At 40.0% G+C, this 18500-nt stretch overlaps 1 protein-coding gene across 1 annotated transcript in view; it reads right to left on the bottom strand.

Moving 5' to 3' along the window:
• RP1L1 (RP1 like 1) overlaps positions 1-18500 on the bottom strand; it is a gene marked incomplete at both ends in the record, with an annotated part of 29678 nt that overhangs the window by 9194 nt on the left and 1984 nt on the right. The gene's annotated exons all lie outside the window — the stretch shown is intronic.

Genomic DNA, 18500 nt, shown 5'->3' with positions numbered 1-18500 from the left:
CTTTGTGCTGTCAGTGGCCTGCACAATCCAACTAGGATGTCCTTTCCTCCTCAGTCTGCTACATCAGGAGAACATCTCTAAAGCATATAGGGAACTCACCAATAGCAAGTAACCACACAACAGGTTACCAAGGTGCTATCTAGCACCAGTGGTGGGTTAAACACTATCTTGCCTGTAAAATGCACCCTGACCTCACTGTGTCAGTTAATTATCAGTCCTTTAGCTAGCAACCGAGTATGGAAGAGAACAAATCTCACAGGAGCTGCGATGACAGTTCAGCAGTTGTCACACATGCCTGGCATAACAGTGCATGAAGGGTGGACCTCATGCTCTAAATATTGCTATAGCAAAGGAATGAAGAATCAGGCCCCCCTCAGAGCCCAAGCCCTCATTTTGGGGAATGCATTTAGAGTTTTCTGAGATTAGTTAGTACCACCATGGCTTTGAGAGGTACAAAGATAATAGTGCTGGATCTTGTGCAGGTAAGAGGAGGGTTAATACGTGAAGCATGAAAGAACAAGACAGAGGCAGATAGAACCACGTTCAAGATCCAGTTAAACGCTTCTGGTAATTTTGCTTACAGTAAAGCATATGGAAGCAACTTTTTAGTGGGAATACACTAAAATCTCGTCATCTTCCCATTATTTTTCATTTGTTTGCACTATAACAGTTGCGACCTGAGGCCCGTTGAGTTTGTTGCCGTGAAAGTTTGTATTAAGATAGGCTCTGCTCTCTAAAGCTTAACTTCAGACTTTTAAATTAAGAGATTGCAGCATCAAGATAGAAGAGGGGTCCAGGCTTTGCTTAGCCAGTTCACATCACAAGACAGATTCCTCTTCCTTTATAGAGGTAAATGTCATTAAATCCACTTCTGGTCCATATATTTCTAAAGGAAACGTCTTTCTACCTCACTTAAGAAGTTTATAGAGAGGCTATAATTTAATAAATTGAACATTTTGAGCAAGTTTTAGCCACCTGTATATTCCTTTTCCTTCTTTACTTTGTTGTGGTTATTGTTGTTTGCTTTTTCATTCCTTTAGTGAGATCTTTTGCCCTGCCTGATACAAGTAGAAAAATAACGAGGCTAAAAAAAGGAGAGAGAGAAAAGGACAAAGAGGGAGACAAGAAATAAAACCAGATATGAAATCCTTTCTGCCCCTAATGTAAAACTATCTGTCTTTAAACCCCCACTAAGTTTAGGAACTATTCCTGTTTGTAAAGGACAATTTTTCAGTGAAAGCTATTTTTTGCACAGGACATTTCCTCACATGGTACTGTGTCTGTGTATAGACACTTCAATCACACTCATCACTGCTGTGTTATGTGTGTAGAAAATAGATAGTGCCAATGACACAGTTTCAGAAATCAATGGAGCCGAGCCAGCTGAGTTACTGAATTTATGCATACTGCACAAACCAAATCTGTTCATATGGAATACATTTGTGTTATGTGACTTAAAATAAAGACTCTGTCATATAGTATTTGTCATCATCAGCTCTTTAACTGCATTTATACCTATATCATAGTTTTTATTTGTAGTATTTTGCAAGCTTAATCTCTTTGAATTAATAACTGTAGAAATTCTAAATCTGGGACATCAGCACTTCATAATGCTTCTTTGATGCTTCATTGTTAAAAATATTTTGGGAGTTGTAAATGCAACTGAATGTTTCCTAAGGGTTAAATAAATCATTTCACTCACTGTTGATTTGGTTTAATTCAGTATCCAGTCTGACTGGGCAATACAGTGCTGTGGAGGTGGGATACTAGTTTACCTTGGTTTGCTTAGCACAGACCTTTCCCACACTGCTACATGAATAGCGTCCTCTCAACAACACATCCCTGCCTGGGCTGTACAGAAGACATCTGTCTTTGGGGCAATTAATATGGCATTTTTTACTAGTGCTGAATTATCTCTAAACAGCATGTCCCTTCTTCAGTGTTCAGCAACTTGCAGTTTGCTCAGTGTGTCCAAGGATGAGGCCTATGTGTTGTTTCTCAGATTTGCTTCTTCTTAAGGAATACATAAAAATTGTTTCTAATGTGAAGGGATTAGACCCTAAAGCTGCAGGCATGCTGATACCTACTCTTACTCCTGGATGTGCTGAGTAAGATACTGGCCCTATTTCAACCCGTGTTATAATGTCTTTTCTGGAGTCTGCATTACACTGCTTACAGCTAGGAAATAACACGAAAACTGAGAACTTTCTTTTGCTATTCTGCAAGAGAGGTGATTGTGTTCTTCTGCTTGAATGTAACAACCACCAGGCAAAGAGTTATTATGACTTCTGTAACTGTATTTTCCATACACTTTCTGCTATTGATTTTCATGCTGGGGGAGGAAACAGGAAATCAACCAGAAAACCGGTGAAGTGGCTTGAGAGAAAAGATTCCAAGATTTGGCAATAACACCATGATGAAAAGCAGACTCGGTGGCTATTCATATTTTAGAAACACATGAGCCCCAGAGAAAGAGATGAAATATTAGATCTGGTTAAATTATGTGAAAATAATCTGATAGTGAATTGCTGTTCAGAATGAGAGGTGGGAATGGTCTTGCAGAGAGGACAGTGTGAATTCCAGTGTGTGGGATGCTGTTCAAGGCTGAGATATGCCTCCCAGAGCACGATCCTAGCTTAACTCTCATGAGCTTTCTTATTCCAAAGTGATTTGTTCTGGGACCTGGATTTTTATAGGCAACTACTATAAAGGAACATATTGTCATCATCTCTCCTGGATAAATTGTGAAAACCAAGGAACAGACATCCTTCTGTAAGTGCTGAAAACAAAGAACAGGAAAATAATAGCTAGATTTTGCCTCAGATTTTGGACATTTACAAATTAAGTCTGTAAGAGTGAACTAGTCAACCAAGGCTGTATAGTCCACGCAGAAAGGGCAATTCCTGTACCCTGCACTGAACATCTTTTCTACTGAAAGACAAATCATGCTCTGGAGATGCCTCTTTCTTCCTTGTCAAAAGAACACCTTGAAATGATTAAAAGATATGTAGATATCTGCCCTGTGTTTAGCAGTCATTTTTCTCCTTCTCAGTAGCTGGTGCAGCGCTGTGTTTTTTGACTTTCGGCCTGAGAACAAAGCTGATAACACCTACGTTTGGTCTGACCAAGGACTTTGTGAGTCTCATGCTCTGCCAGGGAGGAGGGGAAGCCGGGAGGAAGCAGCGACAGGACACCTGACCCAAACTAGCCAAAGAAGTATTCCATACCACAGCATGTCATGCCCAGGAGGTAACTGGGAGTTACCCGGAAGGGCTGGTTCGCTGCGGGGTGGGAGTGAGTTGTCGGCCGGGGGTGGTGAGGCGTTGTATTCTCTCCCCTTGTTATTTCTCTTATCATTATCATTATTGGTGGTAGCAGTAGTGGTTTGTGTTATACCTTAGTTACTGGACTGTTCTTATCTCAACCCGTGGGAGTTACACTCTTTCAGTTCTCTTTCCCATCTCTCCGGGAGTGGGGGGAGGAAGGGGGGGAGTGATTGAACGAGCTGCCTGGCTGGGTTTAAACCACGACAACATCTAAGATGAGGCAGATGATTATCTCTAGCAGCCATGACCACTCAATAGTTATCAGCAAGCATCATCTCAGCTGAATACTGAATATCGGTCTCCAGGGTCCCAGGACTGTCCTCCTACTCGCATAACATATTATTTCAATGAGCTGCTGCTGTTAGTTGCTATTTTAGGAATACAGTCGTAATTAACTTCAGCTGTATAGTATCGAATGTGGCATAATCCCAATATAAGTAAAGTCAGTATTAGAACATGTCAGCACAACATATATAGACTGGGAGACTACTACTGCAATAGATATTAAATTATTTTAAAGGGTCTTTTAAATTTCCTTGCAGTTGGTGAAAAGTCAGGACTTTAGAGACCGTTGTTCTCTGACCTTTACTGAATTGAGTTATTTTAAAATCACCTTTTAAAAATAATGTGAGTGGCCAAACACTGGAACAGGTTGCTCAGATATGTTGTGGAGTCTCCATCCTTGGAGATATTAAAAACCCAGCTGGACACCTGAACAACCTCATATAACTGGCTTTGGAAAGGGATCTCTTTGATGAGATGATTGCCAGAGGTCTCCTCCAAGCTCAGCAATAGTGTGACTCTGTGATTTATTGTAGGAAAGGTGGTTGTTATTTTCATATAGACATCATCCAGAGGAAAAATGTGGTGGAACTGAAACAACAGAAGGTAGATGTTCTTACCTGCTTTAGCTGTCGCAATCAGTGGAGAAAAATAAATGCCATTGGAATGTGCTTAATTTTAAAGCAGCAATAAATCTGAAGATATTTGGTGCTTTCTTTTAATGTGGGGGATAGATCTGAAGATGCCACAGTGAAATTATATGGTGGCTACTGTTTGGTGAGCACAGATTACTTCCAACATTAAAGTTTTTTTGTTTGCTCAGAGATGTCATTTATCTCTTCCGAGCAGTAGCCTGTAAGGAAATCCCTCTAGTAAACAGATTCCACAATTCCCTCAGGCTGCCATAGCAAGGTTCTTGAGTACCCATGCCAGGATACCGTATTACAAGAAAACAGGATTACAAACCAGTCCAATTTACCTGCAAAAAATGAAGTCAACTGATTGTGAATACTTATAATCTGGTGATCACCTGAAGGAGTTATGATGGAGAAAGGAATGCCCTGCCCTTTATTTCTCCATTAACTCATCACACTTGATTGTAAATCATCTTTTACAGTCTAGGGTTCTTGGACACTGGTAGACAGCAATTAGTATTTCTGGGTAGAGGTCTTTGCAACCCAGGAAAGCCACCTGATACAGGTGGTACATCCTCTGTTCGACATGTCTGCCTCTTCCACTGACCAGAGAAAAAGTCAACCGTCTCAATGCAGCTGTCTAAATATAGTTACCTAGAGCAATTTGAGATATTCTAGGGTATCTAATACGTGCCTGAGGATGGCAGACAGGATACTAGACAAACACGTGACCCATGCAAAACCAGACTACCACCTGAAAGCTAAGCAGGAAACATCTAGCATGTTTAAAAGACAGACAATTAAGTGTCTTCATTTGCAAGCTGAATCCTAAAACATATTAAGTTCAGGAATATTTTAAACCATGATAAATGGAATAAAATGGAAGAAAATTAATAGCTTATGATGGAGTTTTTTGGTGGGTTAGGAAGGAGTTCCTTTGTATTGCTCAGCCCTTTTTTGAGTTCCATCAATATAATTACCCTATCATACGAGCTCGTGAGAAGGGTTGCTCACCTTCAAGGCACTTGATGTCCAGAAACAAAAATCCACTGAGCAAAATTCACAGGGAACAATTTCTAGCAGTTTGCAGTCCGTGGGCTGAAATAGACTCCTGTTAGTTCTATTGCATTGTCCTGGGTTCAGCAGTAGCAGTCATTTTTCTCCTTCTTAGTAGCTGGTGCAGTGCTCTGGTTTTGACTTTCAGCCTGGGAACAGCATTGATAACACCAACGTTTTTAGTTGCTGCTCAGTAATGTTTACTCTGACCAAGGACTTTCTGAGTCTCATGCTCTGCCAGGGAAGAGAGGAAGTCAGGAGGAAGCAGAGACAGGACACCTGACCCAAACTAGCCAAAGAGGTATTCCATACCACAGCACATCATGCCCACTATATAAACTGAGGGCAGTTACCCAGAAGGGCTAGATCACTGCTCGGTCAGGCTGGGTATCAGTCAGGAGGTAGTGAGCTTTTGTATTCTCTTCCCTTGTTATTTCCCTCATCATTATTATTATTGGTGGTAGCAGCAGTGGTTTGTGTTATACCTTAGTTACTGGACTGTTCTTATCTCAACCCATGGGAGTTACATTCTTTAGATTGTCCTCCCCATCCCTCTGGGAGAGGGGGGAGAAGAGGTGGAGTGAGAGAACAGCTGCGCTGTTTCTGAGTGGCAGGCTGCGCTTAAACCACGACATGCGTAATCCCTGAAAATGAAATTAATTTCTTAATCTTACTGTAAAAGCTGATCCAAATCCCATTATAACCAATAGAGAGAAACTTGCTGACCTGTACAGACTCTAGATCAGGAACCAAGAGAATTATGGATGTTGTGAGTGAAGTTCTGCACCAAAAAGCAAAAATGCTTGCTCTGTTGAAGTATTTTTGTATGTATCAGTGAAATTCTGGCTGAAAAACCACTGTGGTCTCTTAAAGATTAGGTGCTGCCATGTGAAAAAAAATTGCAATTTGCTGTCCATTAACACTATATGCACAGACTCTTCCAAGGAAATGTCTTCAGGTTTCATTAAAGTCCTTGTACTTCCGACAAAAAAAGATGATTTTTCGAAATAGTAAAACTTGTGCTTACTTGCATGCTTCATTATCTCATACCACAGGAATTCTCTATCATAGCGAGATATGTCATGTATGGGTTGGTTCAAAAAAGTTGGATGTTCTTTCCAAGAAAAATGTTTCATAGCTGTTACCCTAAGCCCCACTGGGGAGGCCACCATGTACAAGGTGGAAATGAAAGAACATCCTCTCTTCTGAGCTACGTTTTTTTTTTTTCCAGTTTGGGTATTATCCATTGGAGGATGGATTGTCTCCATGAATGTTGCACTACCTCCCAAAAAGGGGCTGTGATCTCAGCAAGGACCTCTAGGTGCTACTGCAACACAATTAATAATAAAATGTCACCAATGCCTAAACAGAAGAAAGATGAAAACAACATCTCTAAAATAAGGAATCTGTTGCTTGTTGTGGAGAACATGTTATCCTGTGGCTCTTCCCAGAGAAGAAAGAACTTTCTTAAACCTTATCCATCTCAGAAGCTGAGTTTTGATGAAGGTAAAATGCAGGAGATAGATGCTTGGTTTTGCTTTAGTTTTTTTAACTCTGCTGGCTACCAGCCAACCAAAGATCTCTGAGAGTTAGAAAGAAAGACAGAATGCGGAAATAATGCAAGACACGGTTAAGATCAGAAGTCCATAAGCTAATCCACCTTATAAAGTGCAGACATGCAAGGGAGAAACAGGAAAAGCTTGTAACAAACATGTTGAAGAAAAGCCTAACTGGCTGAGTTCATTGCCTATCATGCTGACTCACTGCCTCATTTCCTTGTGTTCTTTCATCTGTTCCCATTTGTCGTTCATTCAGATTTACAATTTTTGGAGTGCAAACAGCCTTTTTGTTTCGTAGTTTTATGATATTCAGTCCAGGGGGATCCAGGCTTGGAACTGGGGTGTCTCTGTTTAACAATCATTTATATTTTTTCATGCAAAGAACCCATTTTCCCTTCCCTCTTTGCACTGGAGGAATTAGAGAGTGTTTCTTCTGGGGAGTGGTTTTAAAACTATGATAAACTGTTGGTCAGAAGGTGATTCATGGGGTGTTGCCACTCCATGCCCACACATATATTAGCAAATTAGTAGAAGAAAAGGAGGAAGGTGTAGGAAAGTGCATTACTTGAACCTCACTTTCTCTAACACCAGCGTGGGCCAGAAGGCTCTCTCCGCCACAACAGAAGGAACATACAACAAGAGATAAAATTGAACTCAAAGTAGGGAACTATTGCATGGATCTAATCCCCTGCAAACTGTAGCACCCAAATGATTAGTCCAGTAAAGAATACACAGCATCCCTTCTATCTCCCGCAGCATATCAAAACTCACATGGTCTTGTACACACCAAATCAAATATCAGGTCCCAAAATCCATATGCAGGAAGCAGAAGAGATGCTGGTGTCTTAGGCTCCTGCAATAGCAGGTAATCTGCTAAACATAAATTACACACTGCTACCTTTATTTGATGCTTATATCATGGGAATATGTGCCAGTTTCTTGCTCCAGATACTGAAATGCAGCAATATAAGACGATTTGTCATAGCAACACTTCTGAAAACATCAGCCTCTTCTAGAACTTTTCAGACATGAGCTGTCCAGTTTTCTGTTTAAACCACTGTGTAAAGCTGCATGAAAAATGATGCCTTTGGGAGCTGTGATCTGGAAATCAGGCAATGAAGCATTCAAACAGCCAAGTAAAATAATAGAAAGATAGAGAAATAAATGCGCTGCACTGCTTTTCCAGTCAACCGCAGGCAAAGATCACGTTTAGCTATTGCACTGCTGGCAGCTTTTCCTGGAGTACTTATAGATGCTTTTCTCATGTGTGTGACACTTCGCATATGCATAAGGAAGGTGTTCTAAGTTTGGCCCTGGAAATAGTCTGGATGAGCAGGTCTTTCAGCAGTCCATGAGAAATATTATAATCAGAAGTTCAGTGGCCATTGGAAATCATTTGGGTAGCAGCAGGAAAAAGATGCCGCATGTGAAAAGGAGAAGAGAGAGGAAAAGAGAAAAGACTGAAAAAAAAGGCATGAAGAAAGCAGAAAAGTTTTAGTGAAAAAGGTGAAGAGGACAAAAAGGATAAGAACTGGTTCACAGCCTGGTTCAGTTTGGAAGACGGGTTGCTAGGATCGTGTTAGAGATGCTGCGGTTACTGCCCCTGTGGAAGATGAGCTGGCTCCTGATGAAGACTGTGGAAGTCTTCCTGAGGGCTTCCACTGACTGCTGAATTTAGCTGGGGAGGTTCCCCCATCACACTGACTTCATATGCAAACTTCTGATGGCCTTTTTCTTACCCACCCACCCTGTCAGCTCAAAATGCGGTCGCAGACTGTCCTAGTTGTGAATCAGCCAAAGAAACAGAAAATTGCTTTTCAGGATGCAAATTTCAATACGGAAGAGAGCATTTCTTAGAGAGTTTTGGCTGCAGATATTTTCCACTTTCTGACATACTGCAATTCCTCATTGAAATCAGAGTCTACCACCTGCCCCTTTGGCAATGGGCTCATTAAATCTGGTCCACCCAATATCAGCATTTGAAAATCATGAGTCAGACTAACATCCACCTCACCCCAAGCACCTGTCCTCATCCTCTCTGAGGGCAGGATTAGCTTAAAAATTGTAAAGTTCTGAGAAATGCTAAGCATTTGTTTCTTGTGATTAGCCTTGTGGTGACTGAGTCAGTGGGAAGGATATGGTTCATGAGGTCAAGCTTATTCTTTTGACATAAAGTTCTCAAAACTTACTCTTTCTATATGGGAAACATCTACACCATAAAAGTTATTTCATCTGGAAGCTGTGGGAGGACAGAGGTAAGCACAACACAGATGTGCTCCAGTTCTAGGACTGAGACTGAGTATATAAACCCTACTGCTTCTAGATCGAGCTCATAGATCTATATGACGTTCCATGGTCTTACCCAGGTGTCCTTTTGTGCATTATGCTTCATTAAGCACTATGGATAGAGGCTATGGACTCCAGAAGCTCAGGGCATAGAGAGAAACACATTTACCTGGAAACCCCAGTTTAATCGAATAGTTTTCTTGCTATTGAATCCAGGATTTCACTCTCAGTTTACAAAGTACAAATTTGAAAGCTGGATCACCGTTTACTTCTACACAGGAGAAGGAGCTTCCCTGATGTTAAATAAATTTATTTCAGAAAAGATGCAATTTGAAAAAGAATTAGACATTGCTAAGAATTGCAGCAGAATACTTTGGATTCTTTTTTGGGACACAGAAGGAAGAAATTAATGGTGAAAATGCAAAACATCTTCTCTTTTACTCTCCCATTATTGGTAAAAACTCCAGAATTTGCACTTGGAACCAGATTTCCCTATTTAAAAAAACAAAAATTCCCAAAAAAACCACAACAAATAAACAAAAAATACCCCGAAAAAAACCCCCAAAACAACAACAACAAAAAACCCCAAACCAGCTTTTTCTGCAAAAATTCTTTGCAGAAACAGTGATTTCTACTGAAAGTCTGTAATGAAAATTCACAGTTTTTCCAGAAGAGGGTGGAATTCTGCTATTTTTTGTACTGTAGGTAAATGAATAAACAGAAACATCATGTTTGGAAATATTGCCCATACTCAATAATACGATTGGATAATACGATGCCCTGGATTAAATTCAAAAGAATTAGAAAGTAATTACACTTTGCTACATTATTATTGAAAGAACAAAATCTCCTCAGGCTAAGAGAATCATTTGCATTTGGTATATGTTAGATAAGAAATTATTAGATTTGGTATATGTTAGATAAGAAAGTGGCTAGTGCGCTCAGGGTCCATTTAACTGCATCTTGTAAGGCATTGCGCCAAATGATTTCAGGGCATCTCAAAGGTTCATAAAACACACCTGGATATGAGTCTTCTTATGGATCAGGTTCATGGAAAGTTTTGCTGAGGTTTACAGATCGCTTGTGTAAATCTCATTGGAGTCATTGTGGTTTTGGCATGGAATCAGAGAATATTGAACCTGAACCCTGTGGTTTGTTTTTAGACTATGAGTCACACACATGGTGGGTGGAAAGTGGTACAACTCACTTGATAACAACAGTTTGCACCACATGAGGGGCTGAAATTGATTGCAATTATTCATACCTGAACACAGTACAAAACCAATGTCACAGTGAATATGTCAACATGGAACCAGAAAATTAACTATCCCAAGGAGAGAAATTATCACCTTTCTTCTCTTATTGTTTATATACATGCTACATTTTAAACCAGCAATTTGCCTCCATGTATCCAATTTCCCTCTTGCAGTTCTATCAGGGTCTTGATGACACCTGTCATTAAGACAGATGAGCTTGGTAGACAGCCCAAACATGAGCTGCCTAGAGAATGCCTGCGGGCAGTCTACAGATGTCCCAGAAATGGCTGTGTGGCTGTGTAAATCTGAGTCAGGAAATATGTCAGACAAGCCTGTTTCCTGGCCTTGCACCCTAAGGTCACTGTAAAAGCAGTCGTTATTATCAAGAACGATTTAGTAATAATAGTTAGGCCAATACCTTTACTAATACCAGCTAAAAAAAAAAATTCTGTCTTACTGCAAATTAAACAATTCTGGATCCAGGGCACTGGAAGAGGGTTGCCTGTACCGTTAAATTGTTAGAATGGTCTTTAGTGCATTTAAAGCCTGGATCAACTGGCACTCTCCCAAGCAATTCCTGGGCAGATCTGGGAGTTAACATATGACAGGGATCTTTTATATGAAGTAGCTTGAATGTGGCCACCCAATTTTAGAGGCTGTGGGAATTAGACCCTATTTTGGAGGCTATATAGTATAAATAGGTATCGAGAGTGCCATGTAGTGTCAAGGCCAGCATATGCCCTGATATTATTCTGTCTGCTAGAAGCTACCATGGTGCTACTTCAGGCTGAGGAAGATTTTAGCCTATGGGTTGCTTCAGACTGAGAAGGTCACTGGGGAAGGAATCATTGCATATGTGCCCTTCTGTCTTTCTCCGAGACTACTACAACTGGCCACTGCCAAAGATGACTTGATTTGACCCAGAATGGTTAGTCTTGCCACATCTTGTGTGTCTTGCTCCAAACTCTACACAAACATAGAAGAAAAATGAGGTAGTTACTCCAAGGAGTTTCTAATAACTAATCCCTTACAGTCTCCAATTAGTGGTGCCTGAGGAAGCATTCCTTTGCTCCCCTGATTAACTTGCACAGTAATTCTCTGATCCCTCAAGGAAACTTGGTTTCATACAGTGTTCATTTTGCAATGTTCTTACTTGTAGAGTCTAAGGAAAAGAGTCTTTCTGGTCATCTACTCTGCCTTTCTTCATAACAGACTCAATCAGATTCACTCATTAAGGGTAACAACTTACGGGCAGCCTTGAGTGTGCCTAAGTAAATATACATCTAAGCCTTGGCCTGACTCCAGCAAATATAAAACTAGCCACATCCCTTGGAAAACTGTACTGATGGTTGATAAATCCCATTTGAGAAGCTTATGATAATTGTGACCATTAGCCATAAACTATGTACACTATTTGCCATAACACAATGTGGTTTCAAACACCATACAAGGAGTAGTATTGGATTTTAAGGAAGAATTTGGTTTTGTTTTAATTTAAGACAGTCAGTAAAATGAAGGCCTCATGATTCAAGAGTAAGTGCAGAGATCAGGACATCTGTGACTAGACATACAGTCATGTTGCTGGGTTCCTGTGACTTAAAGAAGTTTCAATGACTGTCCAGCTGGTGGGCCTTGGATAATTGCCATTTGTAAGGGAAATCCTCTTGCTGTGCAGTTGCTGTCATGTAATCCTACACGTCATTTCTTACAGTTTAATTGTCTGTGAGGATTTCTAGCCTTTCTAGGATCTCTGCCTCTTTGCCCCTAGGGGAATTCTTCCGTCTCCCAGAGGCAGGCAGAAGAGATCTGCACATAGGTGTGTTCTCCTGTGGTTCAGATCACAGAGAAAGAAAATCCACTAGGTTGCATAAGAACTTCCCAGAACAGAAATGAAAGTCTATCTGATGGTGAAGATAACATACAAATTTTACCTACCCTACCTTTTTTTATCATGATAACTACTCTTAGTAGTACACCTCATTCTTCTTTTGTGTAGAACTGATGTCTCTAGTAAAAACTAAGAAAGCTGTAATTTTCAACTCTCTCATAAGCCAAGTGATCTTCAGATGTAGACTCCCATGTCTTACATTTACTAATATTTAAATATCTTGAGTACTTTAAATATATGAAAACTTGGGCTTAGGTTAATTTTAAGTCTAGTCTGAGCCAGTCTTCTGATCTTCTTCTATAGTTAATAAATAGGGGCCAGCAGGAAATATGGTGCACAAACCCCCATCCTAAATGCCTAATAAGCTGATCAAATTTAGATAAATTAAATCCAGACCTGTGTATCTTTTAGCGCACAAAATTGCAGAAAGTTTCACTAGCAAGTTAATGATATAAAATATTTAAATAAAAGATTTCTCTCTATTTGGGCATTATTTACAGTTAATTTTCTGGAAAAGAATAAGTAGTGGCTTGACCTGAAAAGAGCTACATGATCTATAGTTTTTACTTGCTGAAAATTTAACTGATTTTTCTAAGCTGAAATTAAATTAAATTTCTCTTCATTCCCATAGTCATCATATTAGCTACTGTTTTTGTAAATGTAAAATCAGTTTTAGATTTAAAAACTGACAACAAAAATCATGGTTAATTTGGGAAGAAGGGCTCTTGGCCTGCTGAAATCAGTGCCCAAATACTTAAACACCTATTGACTTCAGCAGAACTAACGTTTCCTTACCAGTAGGCAGTCTGCTTGATGCTTAAGAGTAAAAATACTGGTTTTATCTCGTCAAGGCTTCAAGAGTTAGATTGAAACTTCAAATGTGTAAATACCAATAGAACTACTCTGGATTTATACTAACATTGGAGTCAGGATCTTTCAATCACTGTTTATACTGACCTGAGTTTTGCATAATTATTAGAGGCTAATTTTGGATTCAAAGCACTGAAACACATTCTGGTCCAAGAGCAATTAAGGCCCCTTAACCTGGGCTGCAGAAGAAACAAGCAGTGAATAGACTGACTTTCTCCAGGAAGTTCATAAAGTATAAATTTGAAAATATGTGAGAGGTGAATAAGCAGACAAATTAGAGCAAATAAAGATAAAATAACACAAAGATAAGTGTGATCACAAAAGCAAGAGCTCTGCTGGCCTCCAATGGATCTTGATGCTCCAACACCACCTTTGGCCTTACAATGAACTTCGCCTGTACTAGGATTCTACATAGGTGCCCATGACCTTCTGAATTTGTAACATGAAAAAGAAACAGGTAAAAGTGGTAAAATGTTCCACTTAATGACTTCATGAAATCACTAGCATGTCTTCCTTTTCAGGTAAAACTTTAAACTAAAGTCAATTAGAAAAAAAAAAAAAAAAAAAAAAAGAGACAAAATGAGGGCTATAAAAATAAATGATACAAGTTTTGTCTGGAGAAGAAAATGGACTGGTGTGCAAAATCAGTGAAATTTGCAGTTCAAAAGGTTTATTTCATTGTGAGTTACGATTAAATTAAACTCAGAAGTTTACCATAAACATCTGTGGACTAGGTAGACTGTGAAAGGAAGAAAACACTTTTCTCTGCTTTTTCAAATCAATACTATATGAAAGAAACACAAAAAAATGAACCAGTTCCATGTGTGCACGGGTGTCTAAGTTTATACTCACATAAATGGGACACCAAAGACTAGTAATTAAGTGATCTGGATGTATTGAAACAGAGCCACTGTGACAGTATCTGCCAACCATACTTTATGTGGCGTAGGTGATTTAACTTAAGCTTTGAATTTAGATCTGGAATTACAGTAACAGAAAGAAACAAAAGGAGATTTGGAAGGGCAACACTCTCAGGTCTATGAATAGCACTTTTATTGATGGAAGAGTTCTATTCACCGGTAGGAGAGGCGATTTTTCCTTTTTTGTGTTCAGTTTTCCACAGATCAAGAAAAAACTGGCAGCAAAAGAGAAATTGTGAACCTGCAATTAAATCCAGTGAGTTATGTTATTCTAAGCCAGACAAATACAAAGTTAATCAAGCGGTAGTTCAGATGCATTGCTTATCTTACTGTTATTCAGCTAATTTCACAAATCATGGTAATAAATGTCTAAAGTTACTGCTCCACTCAATCCTAGCCCTGTTTTCCAGAAATACTGGCCTCTGTAATAAGTCTTGCAAAAAAATTGCACAGACACTTGATAAAAGAAGCTTACAAAATTATTAAAAAAGAATTTGAATTATTATTAAAAAAGAATAATATGAGAAACAAGAAAATATCCAAGAAATACGAAACATCCAGACACCTTTGAATAATCATGGAAGAATGGAGGCTTATTTTCATCATCTCTAGCAGAAAACACAAATGTAAGTATAAAGGCAAGACGTACAGACAAAATTTTTCTTCAGCACCAGTTGAAGGAGGTTATTTAAAAAAAACCCACCAAATTATCTGAAAAAATTGCCATTTTCACTCCTCAAAGAAAACGTTAGTATCTGGTGAAAACTCCAGGACACAACCAATTGTGTTTAGGGAATAGAGATCTTGAAGTTAAGGTAAGACAAGAAACATTAGATAGAAGGGCAGAAATGGATCCTTAAGAAAGGAAAAGATTAGAAAATCCAATATAGAATGACTTTTTTTTATGGTTTAAATATTCTGCACCCAAGAGTGGAGAAACAGCAAAGACCACTGAAGATTCTCCTGGAAGAAATGCTAAGGCACATGAAAACAAGGAGGTGGTTGGTGACAGGCAGCATGGCTTCACTAAGGGGAAATCCTGCCTGACCAATTTGGTGGCCTTCTATGATGGGGCTACAAAACTGATGGACGGGGTAGAGCAGTTGACGCCATCTACCTGGATTTGTGCAAAGCATTCGACAGTGTCCCACATGACATCCTAGTCTCTGAATTGGAGAGACATTAATTTGATGGGTGGACCACTCGGTGGACAAAGAACTGGCTGGATGGCCGCACGCAAAGGGTTGTGGTCAATGCCTTGATGTCCGGCTGGAGACCAGTAACGAGTGGTGTCCCTCAGGGATCGGTGTTGGGACCGGTCTTGTTTGACATCTTTGTCGGTGACATGGAGAGTGGCATTGAGTGAGCCCTCAGCAAGTTTGCCGATGACACCAAGCTGTGTGGTTCGGTTGATACACTCGAGGGAAGGGATGCCATCCAGAGGGACCTTGACACGCTTGTGAGGTGGGCTGATGCCAACCTTATGAAGTTTAACCATGCCAAGTGCAAGGTCCTACACCTGGGTCGGAGCAATCCCAGGCACAGCTACAGGTTGGGCAGAGAAGAGATTCAGAGCAGCCCTGCAGAGAAGGACTTGGGGGTGTTGGTCGATGAGAAAATGAACATGAGCTGGCTTCAGTGTGCGCTCGCAGCCCAGAAAGCCAACCATATCCTGGGCTGCATCAAAAGGAGCGTGACCAGCAGGTCCAAGGAGGTGATCCAGCCCCTCTACTCTGCTCTTGTGAGACCTCACTTGGAGTATTGGGTGCAGTTCTGGTGTCCTCAACATACAAAGGACATGGAACTGTTGGAACAAGTCCAGAGGAGGGCCACGAGGATGATCAGGGGACTGGAGCACCTCCCGTATGAAGACAGGCTGAGAAAGTTGGGGCTGTTCAGCCTGGAGAAGAGAAGGCTGCGTGGAGACTTCATAGCAGCCTTCTAGTATCTGAAGGGGGCCTACAAGGATGCTTGGGATGGACTATTCAGCAGGGACTGTAGTGACAGGACAAGGAGTAATGGGTTCAAACTTAAACAGGGGAAGTTTAGATTGGATCTAAGGAAGAAATTCTTTACTGAGAGGGTGGTGAGGCACTGGAATGGGTTGCCCAGGGAGGTTGTGAATGCTCCATCCCTGGTGGTGTTCAAGGCCAGGTTGGATGAGGCCTTGGGTGACATGGTTTAGTGTGAGGTGTCCCTGCCCATGGCAGGGGGATTGGAACTGGATGATCTTAAGGTCCTTTCCAACCCTAACTATTCTATGATTCTATGAGCAGTAATGAACAGTAAAAAAAGCAAGAGTTAAATGACTGAAATTAAGAATGGATAAAAAAAATCACTTTAAAGGATTCTCCAGAAAATATATTAATAATCACATATTTCCTAGGTATTTGTAAGCTGATAACACTGATCAGGTTGGACACATAGTCACCTATCACAATGATATTCTACAGAAGAATAAAAGGAATGCAAATTAAATTAGTAAGGTATGGAAGATGAACTGCTTATTAACAAGTTTTATATGAAAATACGAAAAATTTCATATCCAAAAAAAGAATCCTGAGAGACTGTGGAGAGATTAAGCGTTTGATCCATGCCACATTTCTGTAGATGGAAAACATGGAGGGCAAAGGAAAAAAATGCAGGGTGGAAGTTCTGTATGGGACCTTTGAGATTTATTGTGGAAAATATCATTATGACTACATAGAGGACAATCTTAAACTCTTTAGCATGCCAGAGAACATAATCTAGCTGCAATAAAGGGCATCAATATCTTTTCAAGTGATGTGCTTGTGCAGCTTTGGCTGAACCATTTCCAGAAACAAAGGCTGAACTGAGAGTGGGGACGCAAAGCATGTGATGAAGGTAGTGACTGCCTCCTTATAGGATCTACATAACTATCACTTAAACTGTCAGCAAAGATGTTAGCGTGTAAAACTGGGCAGGTGCCATCAGCTTCAAATACTCCACAGTGACAGCTTCTGGTCAGTTAGTACCCGTGTCATTCTAGCTGTGTCTTGCTACATATTGGCATGTTGGGAAGAAATATGACTCCGAGAGAATAGAGAACAGGATGACCACCACTGCAGAGCTGAAAAATGTAAAAGATAACTGCATATATTTATATGGAAAGAAGGATGAAGGTTGAATAATGACAATATTGTTCTTACAGAGCGTGTACTTAGTACATATCCTAGATAAAATATTGGTGTTTAAAATGAATAGAAGGAAAATTGTGGGAAAGTAATTTAAGAATCAAAAGGAGAACATTAAGACTGCATTAGGAAGCAGAAGGCAAAACTTTCCATTAGAGAAATGAGTGAAAAGTCTCAAAAGTGTAAAAACTGAAGAGGAAGCCACTACCACTAGCCAAGATTATTATCTCTATGTGGACTGAACAGGAGTCCAAGTCTTGAAAACTGGAGAAATCAGTAACAAAATAAAATACTTATCCATAAGTTATAACACATCTTGGTAGCAGGATTGGGGTTGGTTTTTGTTTTGTTTTTTTTCTTAATTTGAGTTGGATGCATATGTAATAGTAAAGCAAGCAGCACCAGACCCTTTTCTTCAGAATAGAGGTCATCTGAAGTAGCCTGGCTGCTCAAACACAGACTGGCCAAATCCAATCTTCTTATAGTGAATACTCCCAGGCCCTGAATCTAAACTGCTGGGACACTATTATTCTGGGCCAAGATCAAACCAGGGAAGATGTTAAGAATTTCACAGAATAGAGAAGAGAAGGATGAGGTTCTGCTGTAACATGTTTTAATTTAGTAGAACAGTTGTAGCTGTAGTACACAACAAACTTGCAAATAAATTGATAGAAACTAAATGAAAAAAAAGAATCTAGCTGATTCTGAAGCTGTCTAGACACCTTTCTTTGACCAGCTCCATGTTCATTGGACTGTCAGCTTAGTCCCAACAGCTATATGGGGGCTTGGCCACTTAAGTCACTTATGGAAACATTTAGACACTGACATGCAGGTAGTTGAATCTGAAATTAATCCAGCTCCATATATCCACAGTCATTTAGACAGTTACTTGGAAAGTAGCTGTCTGAAGTGCCTATTTCTTTCCACTGACTATCAAAATAGCCTAGGGCATGGAATTGTCTTGCCTATTACCATGCAGTTGCCTGCAAGTGACCCTTTTTTTTTTTTACTCTCCTATTAGGAGAAACACAGACTCTAGACACACTTAGAAAAGACAAATCCCTCAATAGAGTAACCAGCTTGCTTATCTTGGACTTAGTCAACTGACTTTTAGGTCATAAAGTTTGAGGAGATGAATTATCTATTTATTTTTCCTAGGCCATGCTTGGGTTGCCCACAGAATCACAGAATCCCAAGGGTTGGAAGGGACCTCAAAAGATCATCTAGTCCAACCCCCCTGCAAGAGCAGGGTAACCTAGAATACCCA

Source organism: Psittacula echo (assembly GCF_963264785.1).
Source record: "Psittacula echo genome assembly, chromosome: 4".
NCBI lineage: Eukaryota > Metazoa > Chordata > Aves > Psittaciformes > Psittacidae > Psittacula > Psittacula echo.
This window is presented reverse-complemented; position numbering and strand designations above follow the sequence as displayed.